The sequence below is a fragment of the Corvus moneduloides genome, chromosome 1 (genome assembly GCF_009650955.1).
Source record: "Corvus moneduloides isolate bCorMon1 chromosome 1, bCorMon1.pri, whole genome shotgun sequence".
Taxonomy (NCBI): Eukaryota; Metazoa; Chordata; class Aves; order Passeriformes; family Corvidae; genus Corvus; species Corvus moneduloides.
In genome coordinates, this window is record NC_045476.1 from 141,756,380 (window position 1) to 141,765,951 (window position 9,572).

The following is a 9,572-nucleotide window of genomic DNA, read 5'->3' on the forward strand; positions in this document are numbered from 1 at the left end:
CCAAGGCTCTGCCCTATCTCTTCATGTCCCAGTCCTGTTCCTTCCCTTGTTTCCGTCACTGCATCATTTAAGCAGGTGTTGAAGTTTCTATGGTGAGCCTTAAATAAGGCTTTCTGGGTGTAGGAACTCTGGGGACATAGTCCAGAACACGTTCATTCACGTGACAGGGCATGCGGTCGGCTCTGCTGGAAACAGCCTGTAAAGTGTGAGTTGCTCATACACATAACTGCTATCACCACTGTGCCCTTGATTAATCAGTAAGCGGTTGGCAAAGGAGAGGGCATGTCTTTTGGTCTGTTTGTCCATGTTCTCCTGAGTTACTTCCACTTGCTATATAAAGCAAGAGACCCTGTGCATAAGTGCACGTGTTTGTGAACATGCCTGCTATCTGCACATGTTAATGGTCACTCCAGCCTATGTGTCCAAGCACATTACTACATCCCCTGCCTGGATTTATATGAGCTAGACATAAATCATGCCACCTAATTGCTTTTTATTTATTCATGTGCATACTGAAGGTACTGATACTTTCTTATTTTCAACACCTTCTTGGTAACTGGCAATTAAAACTCAGATCGCATTGTTCTACAGATGACGAAAAAGTGATATTTTGTTGCACACCCCCACCCCCCATATTTTTAAGGCAACACTTCCACCTTTATTCCTTATTTATGCAGTATCTATTCAAAATAAATAGAAGCAGGCCTACATAGATGCAGTGGATGGATCTACTTCAGCTCCAAGGGAGATGTATATTCAGATCACTTCTGAGTAGGTAATCTGGTATTCTATACAAGCAAAACTGCAATAAACCAGTACAGCTTATTCCAGCCTTTTCTTCTCCCACAAAAGCAAAATAAGCTATACCAGCAAAAGCTCAGTGCTGCTTGTGATTATATCTACACCTGGGGCTTTCATGAGCCCAGCAATGATAATCGCAAATCGTGCTTCATTGCATCCCTAACCAACGGCAGCGCTGGGAAAAGCTTGCAGGATAGTGCAGATCAGTGCCACAGATAGGGAGCTCAGAGCGCAGTCATTAGCAGAATCCTGATGTCCTCAGATCTTCTTAAATGCCAAATTTTAGTGATGACTGGTTGACAATGGACTGAGTATCTGCTGCGGATTTTAGGACTAAATACACTGAAAATGTTTACACTGAATGCTACTGATCAGGATTAATAGGTTTACCAGCTGAACAAAGTGAGATTTGTGGGCCTTCAGGAGAAGGGTGTTTCAGATTATGTTCTCCTAGACAAATTAGGAACCTCAGCCATTACTTTGGTACTATCTGCTCTTTTCACTGGATGATGAGAGAAAAACTAAAATGCTGGAGAAGACAGTGTATCCTATATTTGAAGTTCTCTCTCAAAGATTTGTTTATGTGGGAAAACTGTACCAAAGAGGGCTCAATATGAATTTACATCATAGTTATATCTGCGGAGTGGATCTCAGTATGTCAGCACCCAGAGACCTTTCTGGGATTAAACCCCAGTGCATGCCAGGGGCAGGTCTAAGATGTCTGGAGCCATTATCAGATGTTCCTGGCAGAAATACTACAGCAGTTCATGAAGAGGTGTTTGCTAGTGCCTCTCCTTAGAAATGAGAACAACTTCAACAGTGGGTTTTGCAATAAAGGGGCTGTCATAGGTGCCCTGATGCAGAGTTTGTGAGTATAAGTGACTGAGTTGGCTGCCAGGTCAGCCCCAAAGAAGCTGGGGCCTCGTCAGTTGTAACCATCAGGTCATTTGCCCAAGTCCCAAGTAAGCTAAAACTTACTCACTGTATTCTCATTTAAATTGGGAGAATACAGCCTGGTTATCACACTTGGTCTTCTACCACTGGTGGCGAGTTCTGCAGTACTGCTTTTACTTTAGCAGTTTACCACAGTAAGTGCAATTAAAAAAAATCCCCAAAACCCCAAAGCCCAGAACATTAACGATTGGGGGAGGTTCTTTTTAAAATAAAAGTAAAAGGAGTTGCAAAACTGTTGACAAAGTTTTTCTGACCTTTGACCGTATTTTGCTGAGCAGAAATTTGACAATGACTGTTGCTGTTTTGTTTTGTTTTTTTTTTTTTTCTGGATGCATTTCTGTGTATAGTCTGTTTCCCTTCTGAGTGACAAAATTCTCATGGCAACTTGATGTCTAAGTCATTCTATTAGCAAGACATTACAGCTGAGAACAGTGATTGGTCCTTTTTTGTGATTATTGTTCACTTGCATTCTCACTTTATCCATTCAAATGTTTAGAAAACAGTCTTTAATATATTTTTACTAAAACTTGTCTTTCAGGTATTCCTAGCAGAGGACAAAATCTGAGTTTCATAAACAAGTACTAATTATATTAATTATATGTCCATCTATAAAATTTTGACATAATTTTATTGTGCTTCCTGAGGATACATTTTAATTTCAGAATATAAAGGTCAGTTTGTATATCTTACCTTTTGTACTGATCCTGACAATATGGACAACTGGGTGTGAATTCTGAGCTTTAAACCTATTAAAGACAAAGAAAGAAAACCCTTAAATCCTTTGAAGTCTGCAATCCAGTGTTATCTCAGTCCTTTGACTACATGTATGTGTTCAGAATCATGCACATGTTCTAGTGTGTTATGGAGACCCTGTAACCAAGTCAATGTGAAAATTATAAATAATACTTAATTTGTGCAGGTATTTACATTTCAAACCCTTTTGCTGGAGCTGCATGATCTGTGATCTCAGGCTTTGGCATGTGTAGAAATGAATCAGGTTGATAAATTTGTGATAGAGACTATGTAGTATTGCATCACAATGTTAAAGTATTTATAGTGTTGTTTACAAAACAGTAAGATGGCTTTGAACTGGGTGAACCTAGTGACTAGGAGGTCCTTTCCAGTTCTCCTCCAGGCGTTTCTCACGTCCTTTATTTTCTACAGAAACTTCTGTCATATTTGTTAAATATGCAGAGCTTCTCTTCATAACAGTAGTGTCAATGAAGGATGCTTGTGCAAAGTAAATTAATTTCCTGTGCACACTTCAAATGCAGAATGGGGAAAGGCCAGAACACCATCCAAATAAGACAAGTTTAGATTCCCCAATAATTGTTTTGTAATCTGCATTTATAATAAATTTCCAAGAACAAAAGACATTCCTCTAGAAACAGCTGAGGTTGCTAAGTGACACAAATGTATTTACTGTGTCATAACTTGCAAATGCCAAGCACATTTAAACAAGAGATTTAATAAGCAGCAGTGTCATGAATCTTACCTTGACTCCCAGGGTAAATATAAACCTGTTGGCCAACAGCTTTACATGGTTTTGGATGCCCAGTCTGAGACCTTAATGGAAACAGGAAACATTAGTTGTTTTAGAAAATAAAGACTTTCACCCTTAAGGAATTGAAATATACATACTTTGTCCCAATGGATATTTGGGATTTGTTTCTTTCATGTATTGTTTCTGTTTGTCCTCATTCAATTACCTAAGAATTTGCAGGTAGGGATACTGCTTCCTAACAAGTCTGGGAACTACATTGTAAGTCGTGAGACTGAATTACTTCTTTTTGCTGAAGTTGTCACTGTTTCTTATATCTTTTAGACACAAAAAACCCTCTCCAGTCTTTTGGGGAAAGCAAAAGGCTGGCACCTTCTTCTGTCTTCTCACCTTCTTCTAGTGTCTGACATACCAAACTGCTGTATTTCAGCTTGTCCAAGCAATCAGAACACATGGCCCCTTTGGAGGGGCCACAGTAACATTCCTTTGGCCTGATAAGCTGATCCTTCTCTTTCGCTAAGCTGCAAAACCTCTTCTTCCTCCTCTGATACACACAAGGTGCAGTCGAAGCCCTGTGCCTGCCACAAATGTGCAGAAGTGGACAGTGGGCAGGAATTGCTTCCAGGGAGTGCATTGAGCTACCTGGTCATTAGGAGCTGCCAGGTTGCCTTGCACAACAGCCTCTGCTAGTTTAGGAATGAGACAGGAGGCGTGGGAAAGGAGCCTACAGACGTCTCAGGGATGCACTAAACTACGGGGCAACCAAGTCTTTGTTTGTTTATTCAAATAATTGACTCACTTCCAGCTTTCCTAATAACTGGAATGCATTTTAATGGTAACCTGTATTGTAAGTAGTGAGCCAGTGTAATCTGTCGTGTGGGTTCTTATAGGTTTTCCATATATGCAATTCCTGAGAATAGTTTCCATTTGCTCAATCTTTTCAAATATTGAAATATAGGAAGCAGAGATGAAAACAATATATTGAACCACTCCTAAAATGTCATTAAATGGACTTTAGGAACATCTCTTAAAAATATCAGATTCAAGAGAAAAGCCCTTTCACCTTTTGTCAAAATACCCTGCACATTTCTGTATGTCCTGACAAAATCCCTGTGCTTGTTGCTATACCTTCAATTGGTAATTGTTAACCAGACATCTCTTGACAGTTCTGTTAAAACAAGCCTATCTACAGTGAATACTGAAAAGCCATGATCAATAAACTAATATATAATGATTACAAGTAATGTGTCTCACTCAGCATGTAGGGCAAAAACGAAAAAAAGCCTCCTGTCTAATTGTATTTGAAGTAGACTTGTCTAAAATTAAGGGAGCACTTGTCCCACAAGGACTGCAGCCAATTCCACTGAATCAATGGAACCTGGGCAGGACTGCCAGCTTTCCTCATTGAAATTCCTCCCTCAAACTTACTTTTGACATTAAACCATTAGAAAAAGATGACTGTTACTTAAAAAGAAAAATGAAAACCAGGCACCACCTGAGATCTGACAACTCCTTCTTGTTTTAAGTCTGAACTGTGCTGTTTGTGCAATTTAGGCCTTGGATTTGCTCCTCACAGAAGCATGATCAACCTTCAGGTAAGAAACCTCTTGGAGCAGCTGCTGTGGTTATAGATGTGGTCACATTTCCTTCTTTTGCTCCCTGACCACAGCTCACCTTTTTTTTTTTTTTTTGGTGGTGTTACTCATCTCATCATGAATGCCTCAGTTTTTCTTCTTAATCTAATCCTGCAGAGCACTGTGGTGTGCACTTGTGGTACTCAGTATGATATTTAATCTCGGCCATTTTTCTCTGTGAGAGAGATTAGTAAAAGATTTTAAAACCAACAAACTTCATATCCATTTTTCTCAAGTCTTATTAGCCCCTCAGAACAAGACAGGTAGATCTAGCTTCTTGAAACACCTTTCCTTCTTCTCTTTAAAAAAAATTATGTCCATGACATCCTGATTCCACTGCACATGCCCCTTTCCTTTTCATCTAAAATAGTCCTTTTGATGTGGTTGCAGTACTTTTCCTTTTTTTTCTTCAGTAACTTCTAAATCGCCAAACACATTTCATAGAATCATGTAATGGTGTGAGTTGGAATGGACCTTAAAGATCATTGAATTCCAAACCCTCTGCTGTGGGCAGGAACACCTCCCACTAGACCTGGTTGCTCAGAGTTCCATCCATCCTGGCCTTGAACACTTCCAGGGATGGGGCATCCACAACATCTCTGGGCAACCTGTTCCAGTGCCTCACCACCCTCGCAGTAAAGAATTTCTTCCTAGTATCTAATCTAAACCTATGCTCTTTCAGTTTAAAGCCATTCCCCCTTGTTCTGTCACTGCCTTCTTGTAGGCCCCTTTGGGGTACTGGAAGGCAACTCTCTTAGCCTGTCCTCACAAGACAGGTACTCCAGCCCTCCAGTCATCTTTGTGACCCTCCTCTGGACTTGCTTCAACAGGTCTACATCCTTCTTGTGTTGGAGGACCCAGAGCTGGATGCCGTACTCAAGGTGGGGTCTCACAGGAGTGGAGTAGAGGGGCAAAGTCACTTTCGTTGACCTGCTGGTCAGAGTGTGAAGAAGAGGCTTATTTTGAGGGGCTTGTGGTTTTTTGTTACTCTATCTGCCTATTTTATCTTCCAACCATCTATTAGGTTAGACTGATTTTCCCTTTTTAAAATCAAGTCTATATATTTAGACAGTGAATTTCCAATAGCAAACAACACCCATAAATTATTACACAGTAATAATTCCCATCACATTAGCAACTGTGTTTTCCTGTATATTTTGTTTAGGGCTAAATTCACCCTCAGTGGATAGTGAAAAACAGCCCTTTATGTTGCAAACCTTTCAGCACATAATGTTCATCATAATAGATTTCATTATATCCTTGGGTGCCATTATACATGCATAATTTAGAGTAGGTATCACAGGTCATGTCACTTACCTCCTTCTGGTGTAGGTCTCTCAAGACTTTTGTATAAAAAAAGTCTTTGGCTCACAATAAGGTACATGGAGATACAATACATGGAGAATGTTCCTCCCTTATTCAATTTTCATCTCTCCAGGGTCTTGCTGAACCACCACAGTTCACAGCCAAGGGCACACACATAAACTGGCCATGATTTTAAATTATAGAATCATAGAACACACGTTTGAAAGAACTGACCTCAAGGAACATTTCATCCAACCTTTCTTGGTAAAAGCACAGTCTAGACAAGATGGCCCAGCACACTGGCAGCCAAATCGAAGGAGTGTAGAGTATTGGGGAATCCACAACTTCCCTGGGGAGATTGTTCCAATGGCTGATTGTTCTCATTGTGAAAAGGTTTCCTTGTGTGAGCACTTGGAACTTCCCCAGGAGTAACCTGTACCCATTATCCCTTGTCTTTTTCATGTGACTCCTTGTAAAAAGGGAGTCTCCTTCTTCTCTGTAGCCACCCATCAAATAGTGGAGCATGGTGATGAGGTCTCCCCTAAGCCTTCTTCTCAAGGTTGAACAAACCCAGTTCTCTCAGCCTTTGCCCCTGGGGCAGGCTTCACAGTCCTTTGATCATCTTTGTGGCTCTTCTCTGGACCTTCTCCAGCCTGTCCACATCTTTTCTGCACAGCAGGAACCAAAACTGAACACAGTATTCCAGTGTGGCCTGATGAGCACTGAGCAGAGTGGGATAATGAGTTCTGGATCTCTGCTGGTGATGCATTTGTGGATGCATCAGCCTGGATTTTTGTCCCCATGTCTGGGGGCCCAGCAGTGCTGGTGCAGACAGAGGTGAAGGAAGTGTTTACCTCTGCCTTTTCATCATTGTCAGTGACAAATTTACTTCTCTTATCAGTAGGACAGTATTTTCTTTCTCTTTCTGGTAGTTGTTTATGTACCTGAGTAACTGTTTTTTGTAGTTTTGAGCAGACTCAGAAGCATGCAGTTAAGCCAAATTTTAATTTTCCTTTATAGCAAGACTTTGATTTGTGGCAGTTCTGTAGCTGCAGAGGAGCAGACTGAGTTGCCCCTGAAGCAGGAGAACTGGGTAGTGCAGAAGTGGTGGGGAGAAGCTCTTTCACCCATCTCAGTCAGAGCTTTGCCTTCCCTCTTGGGGTTGGAGGGTTGTGCTCAGATTGAGTGGAGACCTGTAGGATGAAGATTTACAGGTAAAGCCTTAGGGGAGACACTTCTTTTTTGCATGATCTGATTTGTTCTTATTGGACTCCCACTGTTGTTTTAAGTGGATGTGCTCTTCTACCTTTGCAAACATTCAACACTTTGGAATAATTCCCTCTCTTTCTTCTGTATAGTATCTCTTAAACTAAGAGCAGCAAACCAAAATTCCTGCCAATTATGAAGAAAGTTTTTCTACACTTTAGAGCCAAATAGCAATAACTTTCCTGTCTCACTCTGTGTTTCCTCTTCCCCACACCACCTGCTACAAGACAACTATCATTGCCACTGGACATTTTGATTCCTGCATTGCATCCTTTTGGCTGAAAGATGTGACTGTACTTCAAAGGAGCGAGTTTGTGGGGATTATTAGGTTTTTTTGTCAGGAAAATTATGACTAGCCCTCCCCAATACTCCCTGGGCACTGACTGCATTTTTTGGGGATTTAGAAGTGTTCTATGTGCTCTTGCAGTAGCTGCCTGAAGCCTCTTGCTAGTTTATGAAGGAGAATTTGAGGCCTCTGCCCCCTGGAGCGTGTCTTTATACCTTCCCTTGTGCCTCCTGCAGTAGTCACAGCTTCACGATGCCACATGTTTAGTAACAATATTGCTTTAAGTTTTCTGACCCTGCATGCCCACTGCCATGCCCATGTGGGAGCCCTCATTGCTGTGCTAGGAGAGGTGTGCTGTGCCACACCAGGAGCCACTGAGCTGTTCTTTGGAAATGTATCTTTTTTAGGACTCTGAAAATATTGGATCAGCAGAAATGAGCAATACAAGGACAGAGGAGGGCAGGACTGAGGAAGGATGTTGAAATGGGAGCACTAAAAGTAGTTTTTACCCATAAAAAACTTCGCACCATAAAACCATGCCCCAGGATTTCTGCCAGCCTTAAAGGTTCTTAGCAGTACCCCAAGCTGGCGGTGCTATTCATTCTGTTGCAGGCATGAGCAGGAGCCCTCTGTCAATAAGGAAGGAGGAATGGGAAGGCATTGGAAGAGTAATATCATTCAAATAGTGCAAAAATGTCCTCATTGTACAAAGTAGCTGACGAGACAGACACTTCAATATTGGCCTTTATCCTCCTGTTAAACTGGCTGCCTCAAATCAAAAACAACCACAGGCTTGGGTTTCATATCTTTCTGTGTAGAAAGGATTCCAGTTATGCCTGGAATAACTTAGAGCTCAGGTAACTTTGCAGTGAAATTGAGCCCAAAGAGCTTATAAACAGAATCCTTGATTGCAAAATTGATTTTAAACTGCATAAAGTAGTTCTCTTTGCACTATTCTATTTTAGCAAGGAAGACAAAATCCCAAAGGTCAACATTTCTAAGGCAATTTGTCCAAGAAAGAAGCCTCTTTTCAGTTAATGAACCACTTTATAAAGAACTTCATATTATTAACTTTCACTATAACTTTCCTATAAAATACATCTCCAGCTAGGAAGTCATCACTTAGATTATGTACCATTGACATTATGAGTTCATGTATTTTAGAAGTTCCCTCCCTTACGTTTCACAAATTTACCTTCATGATCCATTTCCAAATGGTCCCTGCTTTAAGTTTGTGTTTCTTACTGAATGTCAAGCTGCAGTAAGAATACTCTTCACCGCATTTACCAAAATTCGTTGGTGTTGCAGCCTGGTGGGTTTTATTACTTTCCTTTAACGTTCATTTGAATAAGATAGTAAATTGGGCAAAACAGTACTAAAACCAGAAGTTGCAACATGGTTTATGAAGACACAAACTTATAAATGAGCAACAAATCCAGGAACCAGGGAAACTAGATATCATCTGTCTACATGCTTGAGTCTACCTTTCTTCTACTTTAAAATCACACCTGATCTGAAAGACACCTGCACAGCAGAAAAAAAATAATTAAAAAATATCAAAACAGAAAACCATCGTGGCAGTTCCAGCTTAGTGATTGTTTTCTTCCTCATAGCTTTCCTACTCTTCACATTTATGCAGATTCTTATCAGCACTGGGCATTGCAGTCTGCTACAGCAAATTGTGGTACATCAGAGTAGGAGTTGCACCGCAGAAAATAAAATGTTAATGATGATGATTGAAGTTTTCCTGGGATTCCCATATGCACTCATTATCACTGCTGCCATCATTCACTCTTTGTGCTGTATTCATTGAAGGTTCTGCAAC

At 40.7% G+C, this 9,572-nt stretch overlaps 1 long non-coding RNA gene across 1 annotated transcript; it reads right to left on the reverse strand.

The window, feature by feature from the left end:
- Positions 1-2,393: 2,393 nt before the first annotated feature.
- Positions 2,394-3,794, reverse strand: LOC116453766. Its single transcript, XR_004243924.1, has 3 exons — positions 3,647-3,794; positions 3,251-3,321; positions 2,394-2,501 (listed from the first exon to the last, which is right to left on the reverse strand). It is a non-coding gene; the product is annotated as an uncharacterized LOC116453766 (long non-coding RNA).
- Between the last annotated feature and the right edge of the window lie 5,778 nt (positions 3,795-9,572).